Source organism: Ambystoma mexicanum, chromosome 14, assembly GCF_040938575.1.
Source record: "Ambystoma mexicanum isolate Mex_15411 chromosome 14, UKY_AmexF1_1, whole genome shotgun sequence".
NCBI classification, from domain to species: Eukaryota; Metazoa; Chordata; class Amphibia; order Caudata; family Ambystomatidae; genus Ambystoma; species Ambystoma mexicanum.
The window spans coordinates 3,675,155-3,693,345 of record NC_090940.1 but is presented as its reverse complement, the minus strand read 5'-3'; the positions used below and the strand labels follow the sequence as shown (position 1 = coordinate 3,693,345).

Sequence of the window (18,191 nt, the reverse complement as noted above, 5' to 3'; positions counted from 1 at the left end):
CGATAACAAGCAGACAGGATACTACATGCAATAACCAGAAGACAATCAGAGTCTTACCGGGGATCTGATGAAAGGGATGGTGAACCTGAATGGCAGGATGGTTCCGGGACTCACGTAGGCAAAGGACCCACCCTGCGGGATAGGTCTGGATGTTCTTCGCCGGTCTCCACCTGGAGAGTGTATTGTAGATGGGCCCCAGGTAATCAGATGGCAGCCACCAACTGGAGAGTGAGATTACCCGTGCAGAGGTGCAATCAGGGAGGCCCAAAAGAGATCCGTTGCAGAAGAAGGTCTGAAGCCAAAAAGAGCCGTCCGAACCAAAGGGAAAAACAAAAACGTGATCCAGAGGAAGTCCGTAGTTCAGTTTGGGGTCAGGAGCCGTGATGAGTAGAAAATCCGATGCAGCCAAATCCAAGCGTGATCCACAAGAAGTCCAGAAAACGAAAGCCAAGTCCAAGGAAGCCAGGTACGCAACAAAGGTAAGAAAGCCAAACAGAGTTATCCTGGTAAACCAGCTGTGAAGCGTGGAATACCGGCACTGCACTGCTTAAATACCGTCCACTTCCTGGTCACATGATGCTAAACGGAGTCACGTGACCGCGAACCTGGGGCACGTGACCGTTTCCTCGGGTCACGTGATCGGGCCACAACGGTACGAGCGAGTGTTTTACTGCTCATGCGGTGGCCTAATCTCCATGGCAACTGCCAATGGAGAAACGGCCGCAATCGTGACTGTAGGGTGTATGGCGTTTGTTTGGCTAGCGCGCGAGCCAAACTGGGTTGCCTGCGTGAGCCCCGGGAGACAGGTGAACGGGAGGGGTAGGTCACTAGACTGGGTGTCGGGACATGGCCGTAGGAACTACCCGAAGACATGACAGAGCCCCCCCCCAAAGGCCCACGACCCCGTGGGCAAGAAGGATGCTCCCGGTGAAACCGAGAAACCAATCGAGGGGCATGGACATCCGAGGCGGAGACCCAGGTGCGCTCCTCCGGACCAAAACCCAACCAATCGACCAGGTACTGCAGGCGACCCCGAAGGAAACGGGACCCCAATATGCCCGAGACCTCAAAAACATTAGGCGCATCCAGTGACACGGGGGCAGGAGAAGGGCGAAGGCGTGTCGAGGATGGGCAGGGCTTGAGGAGGGAGGTGTGAAACACGGGATGCACCCGCCAAGAGGAGGGGAGAACCAGGCGATAGGCAGCCGGGTTGATGACATGGGAAACAACATAAGGACCCACAAAACGGGGCATAAGTTTGCGGCAGCCCTTCAAGTGGAGATGACGGGAGGACAGCCAAACCCGGGACCCCACGGGATACAACGGGGCCATGGTACGCCTAGCGTCTGCGGAGGCCTTCATGGATGCCTGTGCCTCCTGCAGATGAACGAGGACCTGGGTATGGAGGGCTGACATATCCCGAACGCAGGCTGCTGCTGCAGGGTTCTCGGTGGGAGAAATGTCGGGGATAGGGAGGACCCTGGGATGTTGGCCATACATGGCGTAAAAGGGAGAGAGACCCGTGGAGGAGTGAGTAGCGTTGTTGTAGGCGAACTCGGCGTAATGTATATTCTGTAACCAGGTCGATTGTTGTTGTAGCATGAAACAACGCAGGTACTGTTCCATGGACTGATTTGTTCTCTCGGTCTGGCCATCGGTTTCCGGGTGATAAGCGGAGGAGAACCGGGCATCGATACCTAGCAGAGTGGTCAATGCACGCCAGAAACGGGATGTGAACTGAGAGCCTCGATCGGACACCAGGACAGAGGGAAGTCCGTAGAGACAGAAAATGGTGTCAAAGAACATCTTGGCCAAGGAAGGGGCAGAAGGGATACCATGACAAGGGATGAAATGAGCCATCTTGGTGAAGACATCGACCACTACCCATACGGTGTCGTAACCCTGGATCTTGGGTAAATCGGTTATGAAATCCATGCTCAGGGTGTGCCAGGGTTTTGGTGGCACGGGTAAGGGTCGCAGTAGCCCCAATGGACGACCCCTACGATGTTTGCCCTGAGCACAGACTGAGCATGAGTTTACGTAACAGCCCACGTCGTGTCTCATGGACGGCCACCAACACCATCGTTTCAAGAGGTCCAAGGTGCGGGCCTGGCCCGGGTGACCATTGATTGGGGCGTCATGGGACCACTCCAGGGCTAGGTTTCTGGTGTCAGTGGAAGGGAGTACTAGGCGATCCTGTACATATGGCAGGCCGTTGTGATAAGTGGGATCCCATTCTGACAGCTGATCGGGGTGCTTTTGGACCCAAGAACGAATCTCTTCTAGTAGTGCCAGAGGGGGTGTACATGTGCAGACAACATGTCCCCGGGGTAAGAGTGTGTCAGGAAACACTGGTAACGAAACCCCCCCAGGGGAGCGAGACAAAGCGTCAGCCTTGCTATGCTCTGTACCAGAGCGGTGTTTAATCTGGAAGTCGAAAGCGGCGAAGAACAGATGCCACCTGACCTGTCTACTGTTTACACATTTCAAGGCTGCCAGGTCTTGCAGGTTCCTGTGATCTGTGTATACCGTAACCTTATGTTTGGCCCCCAACAGGTGGTGACGCCAAGTTCGGAAGGCGTCCATCACCGCCAGTAACTCTTTTTCGGTTACGGTATAGTGGGATTCTGCGGGGCTGAACTTACGTGAATGGAAGGCCACAGGATGCAACCGCCCTGTAGCGGGACAGACCTGTGACAGAATCGCCCCCAACGCGAAAGAAGAGGCATCGGCCTCAACGACGTATGGTTGGTCGGGGTGTTGGAGCACAGGGGCAGTGGTAAAAGCGTTCTTCTACGCCTCAAAGGCCTGCTGGTGTATCTCCTGCCATTCAAAAGGAACAAGAGGACTGGTAAGGGACGTGAGAGGCGACACGAGAGAAGAGAACCCAGAGATAAAGCGCCGATAGAAATTGGCGAAACCCAAGAAAGATTGCAATGTCTTTAGGGTCTTTGGTGTTGGCCATTCGAGGATCGCTCGAACCTTGGCATGATTCATGGCCAGACCGCCAGGTGTGATGTTAAACCCTAAAAATTCCACGTTAGACACATGGAACAGACATTTTTCGGGTTTGATAAGCAACGAGTGTTCTTGCAGTCGGGACAATACTTCTCGTACGTGTTGTATGTGTTCTTCCAGCGTGTGAGAGAAGACGAGTATATCATCGAGATACACCACCACAAACGTGTCTAATATGTCCGAGAAGATGTCGTTCATGAAATGCTGGAAGGTGGCAGGGGCGTTGCAAAGGCCGAAGGGCATGACCGTATACTCAAAAAGGCCATACCGTGTACAGAAGGCGGTCTTCCATTCGTCACCCTTTCGGATGCGGACGAGGTTATATGCCCCCCGCAAATCCAACTTGGTATAAACGGAGGCGTGGGTTAACCGGTCCAGGAGGGGAGAGATGAGTGGAATCGGATAGCGGTTCTTCACCGTGACGGAGTTAAGCCGACGATAATCCACACAGGGATGAAGGTCGCCCTCTTTTTTGGGCACGAAGAAAATGGGACTGGCTGCCGCCGACTTAGATGGACGAATGTGACCCAGACGCAGTGCCTTATCGATGTACTCCTTAAGAGTCAGGTCTTCCGATAGGGACAAAGAATAGATGCGGCCTGAAGGTACCAAGGCCCCGGGCACAAGGTCAATTGGACAGTCATAGGAGCGGTGAGGAGGGAGTACTTCAGAGGAGCCCTGATCGAATAGCAGTGTGTAATCCTGATAAGCCACAGGGATAGGAGCGGTGACTAAACCCACTATGTGTGAGGCTGGGGAATGTCGTTGCCCAGTATCGTGAGTTGGGCGACAGCACCAAGTGCTAATGCTGGTGTGTCTGTTTCTCTGTCCACGGGGAGGCAGTAGTTCTGACAGAGCTCAGATTCGAAATGGACGTGTCCCGTTCCCCAGTCTATGTGCGGGTTGTGTTCTCGTAACCAGGGTATACCTACTATGACGCCGAACTGAGGCGTGGATATCAGATCAAAATGGAGGGTTTCCCTATGGACTGACAGGATAGTTAGGACGAGGGGGGTGGTCTGTTGCTTAATGGGACCAGAAGCGAGTTCCGTCCCATCAACTGCTTGAACCGGTTCGGGTCGGGGTTTGTTGATCAGGGGTAGGTTTAATGTCTGAGCCAGAGCAATATCAATATAGTTCCCGGAGGCCCCGGAATCGATAACGATCTGCACGGGGTGGATAATCCCAGGGGCAGGCTGTATGGTGGCTTCTACCTGAATGGGCCTGATCTGACCAAACGATGGAATGATTTTCGGGGAAGGGCATGGAGAACTCGATCCTACCCCCGTGTCTAGGATCGAGCTGGATGAAAAACCTGCTTCTTGGGTCGGGGTCTCCGAGGACACTCCTTCACGAAATGCCCCCCTAAGCCGCAATAAAAGCAGGCATTCTCAGCCCTTCTGCGCTCCCTCTCTCTCGAGGTGATGGGACTCCTAACACCCCCTATTTGCATAGGCTCACCGGTGGCTTCAGAGGAAGACGACGGGATAGCAGAGCTGGCCGTTTGGGAAAACCCGGCCTCAGCCCTGCGTTCAGAGCGTCGTGCGTCTACTTGGAGAGCCAGGTCCACCAGGGCCGGGAACTGGACTGGTAGAGACGGTACCATAGCCAAGGCGTCTTTCATAGGGCTGCTTAGCCCTCTATAGAATACAACCGATCTCTTACTTTCAGGCCAGGAGGTCTCTGCTGCCAGTTGGTTAAATCTCGTGATGTACTCAATAAGAGAGCCCTTCCCCTGGGACAGGTCCAGCAGTTCTAGATCATGGGATTGAGCTTTATACCTGGTGTCGAACACTCGGGACATTTCTAATACTAGCTGATCGAAATCATAGAGGGCAGGATGGTCGGTTTCTAACAGCGGGTTTGCCCAAGCAGCAGCCGTGCCCGCTAGGTGAGAGAGAGTGAATGCCGCCTTGGTGGTAGGATCCGGAAAAACAAGAGGTCGACACAAGAAGTGCAACTTACACTGGTTAAGGAAAGTCCTAAACCTTCTCGGGTCCCCATGGAACTTTTCTGGGGCAGCCAAAGGAAAGGGAGAAGGCAAAACCACCGGAACGGGAGCCGAGGGAATCGGGATTGGGTGTGCAAGGGGTATCGGTGCTGGAGGGGCGTCTCCGAGCTCCGGGTCCACGGGTAAGGGATGTTGGGTGCTCTGTAACAGGTCAAGACGTTGATGGACCGCGGTATTAGCAGCCACCATGTCGGCCCGTAGTAACGTGATTGCTTGGATGACAGCGGCCAGGGGGTCTTCGGCGGCACCCTCCATATCTTGCACGACAAGGCTTCACAGTCTGTCTTGTGTTGAGAGTCGTGAAGATATAGAAGACCTCCGTCCCCAAGTGCCGCACAGGGAGAACCACTAAATCACTCCCTGTGCAACCTTTGAGGCCACAGGTGGAGATAATCCGAAGCCGGAACCGAAGTACTAGGAACCCCAAGGCAGCTGTGAAAAAAGGCAATGGTTAGATACCAAGCAGACAGGATACTACATGCAATAACCAGAAGACAATCGGAGTCTTACCGGGGATCTGATGAAAGGGATGGTGAACCTGAACGGGAGGATGGTTCCGGGACTCACGTAGGCAAAGGACCCACCCTGCGGGATAGGTCTGGATGTTCTTCGCCGGTCTCCACCTGGAGAGTGTATTGTAGATGGGCCCCAGGTAATCAGATGGCAGCCACCAACTGGAGAGTGAGATTACCCGTGCAGAGGTGCAATCAGGGAGGCCCAAAAGAGATCCGTTGCAGAAGAAGGTCTGAAGCCAAAAAGAGCCGTCCGAACCAAAGGGAAAAACAAAAACGTGATCCAGAGGAAGTCCGTAGTTCAGTTCGGGGTCAGGAGCCGTGATGAGTAGAAAATCCGATGCAGCCAAATCCAAGCGTGATCCACAAGAAGTCCAGAAAACGAAAGCCAAGTCCAAGGAAGCCAGGTACGCAACAAAGGTAAGAAAGCCAAACCGAGTTATCCTGGTAAACCAGCTGTGAAGCGTGGAATACCAGCACTGCACTGCTTAAATACCGTCCACTTCCTGGTCACATGATGCTAAACGGAGTCACGTGACCGCGAACCCGGGGCACGTGACCGTTTCCTCGGGTCACGTGATCGGGCCACAACGGTACGAGCGAGTGTTTTACTGCTCGTGCGGTGGCCTAATCTCCATGGCAACTGCCAATGGAGAAACGGCCGCAATCGTGACTGTAGGGTGTATGGCGTTTGTTTGGCTAGCGCGCAAGCCAAACTGGGTTGCCTGCGTGAGCCCCGGGAGACAGGTGAAAGGGAGGGGTAGGTCACTAGACTGGGTGTCGGGACATGGCCGTAGGAACTACCCGAAGACATGACACATGTATCGCCATGCCGCCCAGCTTTTCGGTCCCGGCTTAGGGTAGACATTCGGTAAATGAAGCTGTCGTGGGTGGACCCTGGATAGTTGGCATATACTGAGGTGATGATTCCCTTAGCATTACATACTACCTGCACGTTGATGGAATGCCAGTGCTTGCGGTTCCTATAGATGTGCTCAGATGCCCTGGGGGGGACGTAGTGCCACATGGGTGCAGTCAATGGCACCTAGCACTTTTGGGAATTGTGCCACACGGTAGAAATCGAGGGTGGCAGCCTGCCTTTCTGCAGGTGTCCTGGGCAGGTATGTGTGCTTACGGACTGATGGGCGTGCAGTGATGATGTTCAAGACCTGGTGTAGGCAACATGACTGCGTGGCCTGTGACACCCCACCCACTATGGCACTTCTCCGCTGAAATGATCCTGTGGCCAAGAAGTGCAGTACATTGAGGACCTTCTCCGGGGGGCTGAGTGCTTGGGAGCACAGGGTGGGTGATGTGAGGTCATCCTCCCACTCACTGACCAGGTCCAGTATTATGTGTGGTGGAAACCTGTACCTACCATACACCTGGTCATCAGGCATCCCAAAAAGGCTGGTTCTGGGAGTGAAAATGCTGGCCCTCACTATCCCCTTCCTCCTCCTTTGGTAACCCACGGCCACTGCTGCTAGGAACGGTATATTCATCCTGGCGTATGAGCTTGTTTGTTGTTTGCGCGCACTTTTATGCTGCGCGGGTCGACGTATGCCTGCTTCATGCTGGCGTACATGTTTCAGGATTGGACCATTTATTTTTTGGCACGTCGTAGGCGAACGTGTGAATCTTCCCGCCCACCCCAGGAATACACGTAGCATGCTCTCCCAGGCCCAGTCGCGAGGAAATATTCCCGCCCATCCCTGGAATACACGTACCCCACTCTCACAGGCCCAGTCGCGTGTGGAAGTTCACGCGCACCCCGAAGTACACATACCCAGGCCAATCACGTGTGGAACTTCCCGCGCAACCCGAAGTACACGTACCCAGGCCAATCGCGTGTGGAACTTCCCACGCACCCCGAAGTACACGTACCCAGGCCAATCGCGTGTGGAACCTCCCGGGCACCCCGTAGTACACGTACCCAGGCCAATCGCGTGTGGAACCTCCCCCGCACCCCGTAGTACACGTTCCCAGGCCAATCGCGTGTGGAACTTCCCGCGCACCCCGAAGTACACGTACCCAGGCAAATCGCACGGCTGGGGGGTGGGGGTGATGGGAGACATGTGTGGGGGCCTGGTGGAGGCTGCCCCTGCACTGCTGGGGGGTGGGGGTGATGGGAGGCATGTGTGGGGACCTGGTGGAGGCTGCCCCTGGGGGGTGGGGGTGCAGGGGGACATGAGTGGGGTCCTGGTGGAGGCTGCCCCTGGGGGGTGCAGGGGGACATGTGTGGGAGCCTGGTGGAGGCTGCCCCTGCACTGCTGGGGGGTGGGCGTGGTGGGAGACATGAGTGGGGGCCTGGTGGAGGCTGCCCCTGGTGGCTGGGGGGTGGGGGTGCAGGGGGACATGTGTGGGAGCCTGGTGTAGGCTGCCCCTGGTGGCTGCGGGGTGGGGGTGCAGGGAGACATGAGTTGGACATGAGTGGGGGCCTGGTGGAGGCTGCCCCTGGTGGCTGGGGGGTGCAGGGGGACATGTGTGGGGGCCTGGTGGAGGCTGCCCCTGGTGGCTGGGGGGTGGGGTGGTGGTAGACATGGGTGGGGGCCTGGTGGCGGCTGCCCCTGCACTGCTGGGGGGTGGGGGTGGTGGGAGACATGAGTGGGGGCCTAGTGGAGGCTGCCCCTGCACTGCTGGGGGGTGGGGGTGGTGGAGGCTGCCCCTGGTGGCTGGGGGGTGGGGGTGTTGGAGACATGAGTGGGGGCCTGGTGGAGGCTGCCCCTGCACTGCTGGGGGGTGGGGGTGGTGGTAGACATGGGTGGGGGCCTGGTGGAGGCAGCCCCTGGGGGGTGGGGGGTGGGGGGTGCAGGGAGACATGAGTTGGACATGAGTGGGGGCCTGGTGGAGGCTGCCCCTGGTGGCTGGGGGGTGGGGGTGGTGGGAGACATGAGTGGGGGCCTGGTGGAGGCTGCCCCTGGTGGCTGGGGGGTGGGGGTGGTGGGAGACATGAGTGGCGGCCTGGTGGAGGCTGCCCCTGCACTGCTGGGGGGTGGGGGTGATGGGAGACATTAGTGGGGGCCTGGTGGAGGCTGCCCCTGCACTGCTGGGGGGTGGGGGTGATGGGAGACATTAGTGGGGGCCTGGTGGAGGCTGCCCCTGCACTGCTGGGGGGTGGGGGTGGTGGGAGACATGAGTGGGGGCCTGGTGGAGGCTGCCCCTGGTGGCTGGGGGGTGGGGGTGGTGGTAGACATGGGTGGGGGCCTGGTGGAGGCAGCCCCTGGGGGGTGGGGGGTGCAGGGAGACATGAGTTGGACATGAGTGGGGGCCTGGTGGAGGCTGCCCTGGTGGCTGGGGGGTGGGGGTGGTGGGAGACATGAGTGGGGGCCTGGTGTAGGCTGCCCCTGCACTGCTGGGGGTTGGGGGTGGTGGTAGACATGGGTGGGGGCCTGGTGGAGGCTGCCCCTGGTGGCTGGGGGGTGGGGGTGCAGGGAGACATGAGTGGGGGCCTGGTGGAGGCTGCCCCTGCACTGCTGGGGGGTGGGGGTGGTGGGAGACATGAGTGGGGCCTGGTGGAGGCTGCCCCTGCACTGCTGGGGGGGGTGGTGGGAGACATGAGTGGGGGCCTGGTGGAGGCTGCCCCTGCACTGCTGGGGGGTGGGGGTGGTGGTAGACATGGGTGGGGGCCTGGTGGAGGCTGCCCCTGGTGGCTGGGGGTGCAGGGAGACATGAGTTGGACATGAGTGGGGGCCTGGTGGAGGCTGCCCCTGGTGGCTGGGGGGTGGGGGTACAGGGGGACATGTGTGGGAGCCTGGTGGAGGCTGCCCCTGGTGGCTGGGGGGTGGGGGTGGTGGGAGACATGAGTGGCGGCCTGGTGGAGGCTGCCCCTGCACTGCTGGGGGGTGGGGGTGATGGGAGACATGAGTGGGGGCCTGGTGGAGGCTGCCCCTGGTGGCTGGGGGGTGGGGTGCAGGGGGACATGTGTGGGAGCCTGGTGGAGGCTGCCCCCGGTGGCTGGGGAGTGGGGGTGATGGGAGACATTAGTGGGGGCCTGCTGGAGGCTGCCCCTGGTGGCTGGGGGGTGGAGGTGGTGATAGACATGGGCGGGGGCCTGGTGGAGGCTGCCCCTGCACTGCTGGGGGGTGGGGGTGGTGGTAGACATGGGTGGGGGCCTGGTGGAGGCTGCCCCTGGGGGGTGGGGGTGCAGGGGGACATGAGTGGGGGCCTGGTGGAGGCTGCCCCTGCACTGCTGGGGGGTGGGGGTGGTGGGAGACATGAGTGGGAGCCTGGTGGAGGCTGCCCCTTCACTGCTGGGGGGTGGGGGTCGTGGTAGACATGGGTGGGGGCCTGGTGGAGGCTTCCCCTGGGGGGTGGGGGTGCAGGGGGACATGAGTGGGGGCCGGGTGGAGGCTGCCCCTACACTTCTGGGGGGTGGGGGTGATGGGAGACCTGAGTGGGGGCCTGGTGGAGGCTGCCCCGGGTGGCTGGGGGGTGGGGGTTGTGGTAGACATGGGTGTGGGCCTGGTGGAGGCTGCCCCTGCACTGCTGGGGGTGGGGGTGATGGGAGACATGAGTGGGGGCCTGGTGGAGGCTGCCCCTGGTGGCTGGGGGGTGCAGGGGGACATGTGTGGGAGCCTGGTGGAGGCTGCCCCTGGGGGGTGGGGGTGATGGGAGACATGAGTGGGGGCCTGGTGGAGGCTGCCCCTGGTGGCTGGGTGGTGGGGGCAGTGGTAGACATGGGTGGGGGCCTGGTGGAGGCTGCCCCTGCACTGCTGGGGGTGGGGGTGCAGGGGGACATGTGTGGGAGCCTGGTGGTTGCTGCCCCTGGTGGCTGGGGGGTGGGGGTGATTGGAGACATGAGTGGGGGCCTGGTGGAGGCTGCCCCTGGTGGCTGGGGGGTGGGGGGTGCAGGGGGACATGTGTGGGAGCCTGGTGGAGGCTGCCCCTGGTAGCTGGGGGTTGGGGGTGATGGGAGACATGAGTGGGGGCCTGGCGGAGGCTGCCCCTGGTGGCTGGGTGGTGGGGGCGGTGGTAGACATGGGTGGGGGCCTGGTGGAGGCTGCCCCTGCACTGCTGGGGGGTGGGGGTGGTGGTTGCTGCCCCTGGTGGCTGGGAGTGACAGGGGACATGAGTGGGGGCCTGGTGGATGCTGCCCCTGCACTGCTGGGGGGTGGGGGGGGTGGGAGACATGATTGGGGGCCTGGTGGAGGCTGCCCCTGGGGGGTGGGGGTGATGGGAGACATGTGTTGGTGATCAGTAGTGCAAGGTGACATGTGGGTTGGCTGGTGGGCATGGCCATGGTGGATGGGTTGCCTGTGGGACATGAGTAGGGGTGCAGGGTAGTACCCTGTGGTGTGGGCTGCCTGCAGGGGCCGTGGAGGGTGTAGAGGGAACACCTGGGAGGACCCACATGGCCAAATCACGTGTAGCATTCCCCGGCACCACCAAAATACACGTACCCTGCTGAAATCGCGTGTGAATCTTCCCGCGCACCTCGGAATACACGTACCCAGGCCAATCGTGTGTGGAACTTCCAGCGCACCCCAAAGTACACGTACCCAGGCCAATCCCGTGTGGAACTTCCCGCGCACCCCAAAGTACACCTACCCAGGCCAATCGCGTGTGGAGCTTCCCACGCACCCCGTAGCACGTACCCAGGCTAATCGCGTGTGGAACTTCCTGCGCACCTCGAAGTACACGTACCCAGGCCAATCGCGTGTGGAACTTCCCGCGCACACGCTATTTTTCACACAGCGTGGTGTCCGTGTTTGTCGGTGCCCCTTTGCACCTCATTTGTCCTAGAAGGCCACTGTATGGCCCATTCATCATGGCTGTATATGGGTGCTTTTTGTTAGCGCACTTTTTGGCGCACATTTTTTTCAGTCGCAGGGGCGCTACCGCCTGCTTTCTTGTGGCGTACTTGTTTGGCCCTGTACGCGCCTTTGACCGTGCGCTGGTTTGCCCTATTCGATTCCATGAATACGGGTTGTAGGCGTGCGTGTGGGCATTCCGCGCACTTGCCTCCTGTACTTCCCCCGTGACGCCCATATTTTCACGCGTTGTTCCCCATTCCGAGTGTTACGCCCCGTGTTCCACCTACTTTTGTGATGTGCGCCGCGCTATGTGCGATTTCGCAGTGGCCGTGGCACACGCTGTTGGATGACCTGTGCGCCGGCGTGCGCAGCGCACATTTTTGGCGCACCTCCAATGTTTTTCTCGCGCACGGACTTCCATGAATCGATGTACGCTGGTTTCCCTGCGATTTTCGCACTTGCACTGCGATTTTCGCACTTTTACTGCGATTTGCACGTTTTGGCACCTCTGCGCGGGAATTTTCGGCGCACATTATTTCCATGAATCGACCCCTTAATTCTTTTAGGCAATGCACAGTGAGATTAAATTATTTGCCAAGGATCACATACTTTGGATCACTGATTATGTCACTCACAAAGCACTCCATTGATCCACTTACACGGTGCTCCATTGTGTCACTGCCTCTGCACTGCATTGAGCCACTGGCATTGTGTTATATCATATCACTGCACATCCTTGGGACATTTACACTGTCCTTCACAGATCGCTGACACGGTGCAGCTGGCTGTGCACCCCAAACGGGCCACTGACCCTGTGCTCTATTGAGTATTTACACTGCACTTCATTGTGCCAGTGACACTCCACTCACTGGGTCACTGACAGTGTGCCTCATCCGATCTCTGACACTGTGCCACTGGCTGTGCACCCCGATTGGGCCACTGACATCTGTTGGGTCGCTGACATTGTACTCCATTGGGTCAGTCAATCTACAGTCCACTTAATCACATGCGCTGTGCTCCATTGGGTCACTGACCCTGTGTCACTCTGCCATCATTCCTACTTGCGCCTGACCAATTTTTCAGCTGGTCTAAGGTGTGATTTACCGGCTGCTCTGAGGCACTTATATTGTCCCCTGATCGTCCGGCTCCTTGACACTCGCCAGTGCTGTGTCCGCGTGATCTCTTGGACAGTGCTCCTTCCTTTGTGGAGCCTGGTGCTTTGGCTCGCCTTGCTGGGCGTCTGCTTCTTTAATTGTTTAGTGCAGCGCTTTGCTGGCACTTGGCGTCTGTCTGCTCCCTGCGTGCAGTGCTTATGTCCTCCATGTTCCTGGGCCAGGAATCCTGACTATCCGAGAGGGTGGCAATGCCAGAGCTTGCGCAGGGCCATTTGCTTCTATACATCATGCAATCAATGGGGATAGCCAGATCCCTTCTCCACAAGAGCCCTTTACCATATTGGATGCGTATGAGTGGACTGTGCTTTTAAATTTGTTGATTCTAAAACCTGATCAAACCCGCACACCGGAGATGAGAAATATTCCACTTATATTGTGACTCTTATTCAATAGTGCCACCTAGTGGCTTGAAAAAAAAATAACAAGGTCCTGCATTCACATGGGGGCAATAGAGAGGAATAACGAGGGCTGGGAGAATAGCTCATCAGCAATGCGTCTGTCTAGAAAGCAAGACTTTGCAGTTCAACTGCGTTTCAAATCCTGCGCCCGCCCTTAAACACTGGGCATTGTTTATCGATGTTTATCGAACTCCCCCAAGGAATATAAAAACAATTACAGTGTAATTTTCTGGGTTTTTCGGAATTTACCAACAATTGGAAATTCTAGCTATTTGCCATCCCACGAAACCCCCTTCTGCCTCAACTATCTCCAAAGATGACGCCTGGAGTGGCAAATTACAAGGTGCCCTCATGGGAAAAATATCCTTGCTCCAAGCCAATATTCTGAACAAACAAGCCACCTTCCAAGCCTGTGACCCCCAAACTGCCCTTCTGCAGCCCACCCCTCCCTCGCCTTCATTCCCCCCTTCAACTTCCACCCTATTATCGAATCAAAAACATTCCTTCTCATCAAAGGCCTTTAACCCTCCCACTGCAAAGGCGATATCTCCCCAGCCCCCCCTTATCAAAGATTACACAGATGCGCTCGTACCCATTATCGCCTCCACCCCTCATCATAAATGTGTCCTTTACATCAACATCTGTTCCCACTTGTCTCAAGGAAGCCTTCTCTCAACCCAACCACCCCCACCAACTACCGTCCCCATCACCACAGTCCCCTTCCTTTAGAAAAATCCTGGATTTGCATTGCCTCCGTCCAAAGCCAACATTACCTGGAGACACACAACATTCTCTGCCTGCGCCAATCTGGCTTCCGCCCTGGCTTCGGCACTGAATATGCCCTGCTAGACTTGACCTCTCTGCAAGTTTCCATCTCGTCAACCACCACACCATGTGGCATCAGCTCTGCCACCAACTTTTCGCCAGAGGCAATCAGCTGGGTTGCACCACTCGAGTCTTCATCGACAACTACTCTGTCCTTCCTTCGCCTATTTCCTGCGGTGTTTCCCAAGGCTCCTCTGTATCCCTGATACTTTACAATATCTACACAAGACCCCTCTTTGACCACCTAGACTCCCTTGGCATCACCTATACAAACTACGCTGATGACACCCAAATTCTCCTCCCTGGGTAGTTTCCCACCAAGTCTGCTTAAATGACGACAAGACAGAAATCCTTATTGTTGGTACACAGCTTCAATGCCTCTGCTAGGCAGGGTGGAGCATCCTTGGCGTGTGTGCCCCGCCACAGCTCCATTTGCTCCCACTTCATGCGGGAGGCTTCCTTCTACATAAGGGAAGCTTCCCTTCATTTGGGGAGGCCGGTCGGAGTCTCTTCTCATTCTTGGGTCCCACCACAGCTGCCTCGGTGATTCCCTGGGTTTCACAGCAATCTCCATCCAGGTTTCCCAGGTCTCTCTCTTTTGCTCCTGCATAGCTTTGCCTTTTATACACCTGAGGTCCAACAATGGGCTGCAGGTGTATTCATCAGTCCCTTCTGCCTGACTCTGATTAAGAGGCCATGCCTGACCTTCATACCTTTCATGCATCTTCTTTGTCCCAGTCCCTAAGTAGTGAAAGTGAATGGTCTTTATTTCTCTCAGTTGCAGCTTCTCAGTCTCAGTACCAGAGTGGAGAGAGTGTATGGGGTTCATGAATCTGAGCTGTCTCTTCCCCTCGTCTCAGTACCATGTCAGGCGTCCCAAGAGATGAAAGAAGGGAAGTTGACCTACAGTAATCCATAAAGGTTGGTGGAGGGATACATTGGTTGACATTAGGATAATGGGGATACTATGCCTCACCTGAAGGCACCCAACTCGCAATCCCCAAGGACTCTCAACCAAGGTGATCCTCTCTCGCTTGTCCCCCCCCCCAGGGTCAGGATCCAAAAGCAATGGCCTTTCCCTGGCCACCCGCATAGAAGATCCTAGGGGAGGAGGAGTGAGAATACCCTCAGGTTCTTCCCAGCTACCAGGACTCTTTGAACTCCCTCACTTCACACCAACTTCCTCGTACCATCACCAGGCTGGATGGCTGACGATGCAAAACAGGGCCAAATTTAAATGTCTTCTCCTAGTTCACAAATCTATCCATAGTAAGGCACCACTGTATCTATCCTCCTCTATCCAACTCTACAACCCTTCTCGTAATCTCTGCTCTGCCTCCTCGACTACCCTTGCGGCTCCTCACCCTCCCTGTGCCTCTGCTTGCTTCCACTCTTTCTCTCTTCTTGCTCCACTTGCATGGAGTTTTTGTTATCCAGTGTTTATAACGAAATGGAAATAACGACACACTTTTTAAACGACACCTAAATAACAACAAAAACTCGAATTTTAAAGAAAAGTATATATGGGGGTGGGGTAAGTGATTAAAAAGGTTGGGGGTAGATGGGGGAAGCTAAAAAGGCAGTAGAAATAGAGGTGTTGGGGGGACACCCCCAAATAAAAAACGTTAAAAATCGACTTGTTTCGTATTCAGGTGTAATTTTAAAAGGCATGGAACCAGAATGTTCTTCTCCCGGACATCCGAGAAGCAGTCGACACAGATTTGTTCAAAACCAAACTAAAAGCTTACCTCCTCGCCTTCGAGTTACCCTCTTAACCTACCCTCTCATCTGCCTGCTACGTAACATGTTTCCCTCACCACTAACCTGCCTCTGTCTCTCACTTCCTCTGCCCCCACACTAGCACTTCACCCTTCATGGTCACGTCCCGAGCACAGACGGCCGTACTGCCTACCTGCACTTAGAAATCTCCAATGTTGGTTGTCCTTAATATATGTATGTCCACTTATGTATTGTCCCCAGTGACTGTTGCATTTACTCCCCTCCACAATGTGGTCAGAATGTCCCTCAAGCTCGCCCCATTATAAGAGGCTTCCGGCTTCCCGTCAAATCTGATTTCATATCTATTGTACATTCTTTTGTGATCAAAAGAGCATTGTTCCTCCCGTATATACATAAATAAGTAAATAAATAATGCAGGACAGGGCATGTTCTGATCCTTTCGTATGTTTTTGTTTTAGTTGTTGTCCCTGTTGTATTTCTATCCCCGGGAAGGGTAGAGCTTCTTTTTTCACATTTTTTGGCCCTTTAACGAGGGGTATTAACCTATTTGACCTAAAACAATTGACCTAATGACCAATTTGGTCGGAATTGTGCATTTTCGGAAACCGAGCATATAAAAAAGGGCCTCCTATGTCTGCACTATTGTCAAATGCCCGATTTTGTGTAGATTGACCAAATGGAATCTAATGCACAAAGAAATGCATTAAACAAATACACACAGGAATACTTTGCATTAGTGTGATTGCTCTTTGCACCCATAGGTCCAATTCAAGAGCAAACTCAAATGCATGCATGTTTCAGATAAATGCTAATTCTATGAAGTTGAACACATATTGCGTGATATGGAAAGTAAAATGTCTTTTATTTTTCTCTAAACAGCTCATCAAACTGACTGTGAAAATTATGCAATTGCTACTTTGTCCTGCCAATGATATTCTAGAGGGAAGACGACCGACACGCCGTGGCCCAGCCTCCATGATCGCTGGAAGGAGGGTGTGCATGCAGCTGTGTCCATTATGCAGACACGCCAGCGGCCCCAGCCTCCATGATCGCTGGAAGGAGGGTGTGCATGCAGCTGTGTCCATTATGCAGACACGCCAGCGGGCCCAGCCTCCATGATCGCTGGAAGGAGGGTGTGCATGCAGCTGTGTGTCCATTATGCAGACACGCCAGCGGGCCCAGCCTCCATGATCGCTGGAAGGAGGGTGTGCATGCAGCTGTGTGTCCATTATGCAGACACGCCAGCAGCCCCAGCCTCCATGATCGCTGGAAGGAGGGTGTGCATGCAGCTGTGTGTCCATTATGCTAACCTTAGCACCCGAGGCACGTTACTGTCGTATTTGTAAAATCCCCCAAAAGACAGAAACATCTTGACATGTCTTTACCGAGTGTGTAGAATTGAGAGTGGTGCATATGTGTAACTTGAGGTGCTTAGTTCGCAATTAAAACTGAAACGTTTTGGGATTACTGCCTCAACACGGACTCTATCTCCTCTCAGATGCTGTATACCATGTATGTTTGCAAATTGTATTGATACTGAAAACTGTTCAGACTAAATGTGAACCTGCAGGTGTGCGGAAGTTCACTCATTTCATTTCCTGGATGGTTATTATTACTTGAATGTATTCACTAGGAAGCTTTTAAGGCTTTAATTTGATGTGTTTACTTAATATGAAGTATGATTTGATGTGATTTGATTTAATGTACGTATACATTACGTATGTGTTACTATGAAAATATGTTTTAGTTTTGATTTGATTATGTGATTTTATTTGTGTAAAGCTCAATTTCAGTTGCAACACAATAAATAATATTATTATTTCCTGTAGTGCTGTATTGTTTTCAGGCTAGGTCTGTGCTGTGTAAATCGCGTGTGTACACAAATACATAGATGAATATCTGGGCATATTTAGCTGCAAGCAGTAGGATGTGCAAACGCATATCCATCGCTTGTGCCAAAAAATGCTGTACATAATTCTCAAAGGACATATGAATGAATGCCAGATGCCCTTGTTTGCTCCCTTTGCACACTATGTGCAAATCACCCCAAGCTCACAAATGGGATGTGCTTTAAAACATGCAGAGCAGAAAAATGTCTGCATGCACCTGTTTGCAACAGGCATAAGAGTGTGTGCAGTGTGCCTCATCCCACCAACACCAGGGACAATATCAGAGAGACCAGCCATTCACAGACTAGGCGATCAGGTGACATGAGCATGTGTCATCCCTTTTGAACTTCCTAGGGGCGTCCCAGTGAAGGGTGGGACGGTGAAGACCAGCCATTGACCAGCATCTTTGCCTTTCTCTCTGTTGCACCTGTGAGTATCCCAACCTTCCTAATTACTGTACTCTCTCTCCACAATGTGCTACTCACCTATAATGCATTCACTCCTGCGCCTCCTACTCACCTCTCCCTTGCTACAACTTCCTCCTTTCCTATTATAAAACTCACACCTCCCAGTACTCCATCTCTCTTCCACCTCCTTCAAACAAACAAAGCCGATAAGTGCACCATACCTCCTCTAACACCTATCCACCTAGCCTCTCTTCCACTGAGACTCACCTTCCCACGCTTCCTTACCTCATCAACTGAAATTACACTCTGGAATGCTCAGTCTTTATGCCACAAAACTTCCTTTGTCACAGACTACTTTCACTGCAGCTCTCCTCCCCTTGACCTTTTTGCTATCACTGAAACCTGGATTTCTCCATCTGACACTGCCACTCTGGCAACCCTACACAACTCCAAACTATCCTTT

At 54.8% G+C, this 18,191-nt stretch overlaps 1 protein-coding gene across 13 annotated transcripts in view; it reads left to right on the top strand.

The window, feature by feature from the left end:
* LOC138527333 (receptor-interacting serine/threonine-protein kinase 4-like) overlaps positions 1-18,191 on the top strand; it is a 437,375-nt gene that overhangs the window by 335,946 nt on the left and 83,238 nt on the right. For 10 of the 13 annotated variants that reach the window (XR_011283901.1, XR_011283902.1, XR_011283899.1 and 7 more), the window contains one exon: positions 16,312-17,254. The exons of the other annotated variants lie outside the window; for them this stretch is intronic. The gene's annotated coding sequence lies outside the window, so the exon portion shown is untranslated. Of the gene's footprint in view, positions 1-16,311; positions 17,255-18,191 lie in introns of those variants that run through there. 13 annotated transcript variants of the gene reach the window in all.